This window comes from Notothenia coriiceps, unplaced genomic scaffold (genome assembly GCF_000735185.1).
Source record: "Notothenia coriiceps isolate Sejong01 unplaced genomic scaffold, NC01 NC01_scaffold00037244, whole genome shotgun sequence".
NCBI classification, from domain to species: Eukaryota; Metazoa; Chordata; class Actinopteri; order Perciformes; family Nototheniidae; genus Notothenia; species Notothenia coriiceps.
Genome location: NW_011369945.1, coordinates 27,494,929 through 27,497,236, shown reverse-complemented (window position 1 = coordinate 27,497,236; position 2,308 = coordinate 27,494,929). Strand labels below are relative to the sequence as shown.

General features: G+C 44.8%; 1 protein-coding gene and 1 long non-coding RNA gene across 2 annotated transcripts in view; both read left to right on the top strand.

Moving 5' to 3' along the window:
- LOC104965144 (sodium/glucose cotransporter 4-like) overlaps positions 1–2,308 on the top strand; it is a gene marked incomplete at its 5' end in the record, with an annotated part of 10,136 nt that overhangs the window by 3,284 nt on the left and 4,544 nt on the right. The gene's annotated exons all lie outside the window — the stretch shown is intronic.
- The window catches only part of LOC104965143 (uncharacterized), a 2,179-nt gene continuing 718 nt past the window's right edge, over positions 848–2,308 (top strand). Inside the window, exons 1-2 of the long non-coding RNA XR_800525.1 lie at positions 848–882; positions 1,274–2,308. The exon at positions 1,274–2,308 is cut by the window's right edge and continues 718 nt beyond it. This is a non-coding gene — a long non-coding RNA (uncharacterized lncRNA). The remainder of the gene's footprint in view (positions 883–1,273) is intronic.

The window sequence follows — 2,308 nt, the reverse complement described above, 5'->3', positions numbered from 1 at the left end:
TTTTGTATGGATTATCGGTAATCATTTCAATGTTACACATACAGTTTATGCTATAAAACGACATAATGTTCATTACAATTGTCTAGCAGTGGTTCTGGAGTGTGACGACCCCTGCCTTGTTATCTCTGGTGTGTGTGTATGTTCCTTTAAGGTTTCCCTTTGGTCTATCAACTGGGATTGAGGACACCTGGCGGCCGGTACCAGAGGGTTAAAGGGCCTGAGTGAGACCCGCAATCTCCTCCCGCAGAGGACCTGACCTCGGAGCAGCTACGTCGCTTCGTCTTTTGTTTTTCCTTTGTGTTAGTTTTTTTGGTTTACGTTAAGCTTCTGTTAATAAATATACCTTTTTATATACATATTCTTGTCCTTCCCACGCTTTTTGTTATGGCCAAGAGCCAGGCCATGACAGATGGGGGCTCGTCCACTTCTTTTTTCTGTGATATAGCAACGGATAGGTAAGATTTGTGTTGGGAGTTGGTGCGCGTGTATAAAGTTTTTTGGGAGCGCATTTGCAGTGCGGCCGGTTTCTTTGTTTCGGCTCATTATGGGAAGGACATTAGATTTCAGATCGTTGTTTGGGGACTGATTAGATTACTTTGTGAGGCTTTGATTTGTTTTGCATTATATTTCAGGACAGGGTTTGCCAGTTGTTCTTAGCCGTGATCAGCTGTTTGCTTTGTTTTTCCTTTCTCTCTCGTTGACACGGGTGCGTTGTATGTGGAGCCGTGCAGAGTTTTCCCTGGCAGGTTAAGCGGCGGTTCCCTTGGGATTGTTGAGCGGGGTGTGTAGTGTTGCGGAGAAAGTGGTTGAAGATACGGCTTGGGAGCATCGCCATGGTCTCAGTAGTGTTGCTAGCCTGCTAGTCGCTTTGCTGGGCCAGCGGTCTCCAGTGCATAAATACCCACCACAAGTAACTGCATAAAGACTAGGGAGGAGATTACTCAGTGGGATGGTAATAGTTAGTGGGGAAACTCCAATCAATAAGTTAGTGTTGTTCCACTTTGGACGCATAGCAAACGTTGTGGTGTCGGTCCNGTGCAACTAGTGCTGCTCCTGGCGTCACTAGTAAGGCTTATGTGCTAACTAGTCGGACAAAAGTGCCACTAGTCGCTGAAAAAGACTGACTAGTGTAATGTTTTATTGAACTAGTAAAGCAGAATGCCAAACTAGTTTGACCATATCTCTAACAAGTGGAATCAAAGAGCCAACTAGTGTAGACAGCTGCCGTCTGATATCAAGGATGTGGAATAAATACTCAAATGGCTTGCCATAGGTCTCCAGTGCATAAATACCCACCACAAGTAACTGCATGAAGACTAGGGAGGAGATTACTCAGTGGGATGGTAATAGTTAGTGGGGAAACTCCAATCAATAAGTTAGTGTTGTTCCACTTTGGACGCATAGCAAACGTTGTGGTGTCGGTCCGGTTTGTTTTTTGTTTTTTTTCTTCTCTCGGCGTAAAAGGTTCGGTGTTGTATTCCGGTGAGGGCCCGGTCTAAATTAATATGACTGACGTAGAGGCATTTATTGAAGCTCCGTCTCAGGAGTCTCTTGGCACTTTTTCAAGAGAGCAGCTGCTCTTGATTGCTGAGCATTTCTCGGTGACTATTGTCGGTGATAGGAGGATGAAGGAGAACATCAAAGACTCTATAGTGTCGACATTGAGTGAGACAGGAGTGTTTGCTGCAAAGGAAGAGGGTGTTTTGTTAAAACCTCTTTTTCAGGCTAGTGCACTTTCTTTTGAGCAGCAGAAGGAATTGTTGTTGTTGCAGCTGGAACATGACAGAGTAAAGTATGCCTTGGGAATTGAAAAGGAAATCACAGTGGAGCGGATACGGCAAGAATCTGAGAAAGCCAAGATAGAGTTGGAGGGACATCGTCTGTCTATTCCCAGAGATGGTGAGGGGCAGGGTGAACAGGTGCCCAGGTCTCATCGTTTTGACATTAATAACCTGCGCTTGCTGCCGCACTTTAATGAAAGTGATCCTGACATGTTTTTTTTGTTGTTTGAATGTGTAGCTAGGGCTAGAGATTTGCCTGAAGCAGACTGCGCACTGATGCTTCAGTGTGTTCTCACAGGAAAAGCACAGTCTGCATATTCCTCCCTATGTTTTGAGGATAGCTCTAGCTATAGTAAGATAAAATCGGCGGTACTTAGGGCATATGAACTGGTGCCAGAGGCCTATCGACAGCATTTTAGGTCCTTTGAGCAGAAACAAGGTCAAACCTATGTGGAGATGGCGAGGGATTTGTCTGTTCATTTTAAACGTTGGTTAACTGCTCTTGAAATCGCTTCTTTTGACGATTT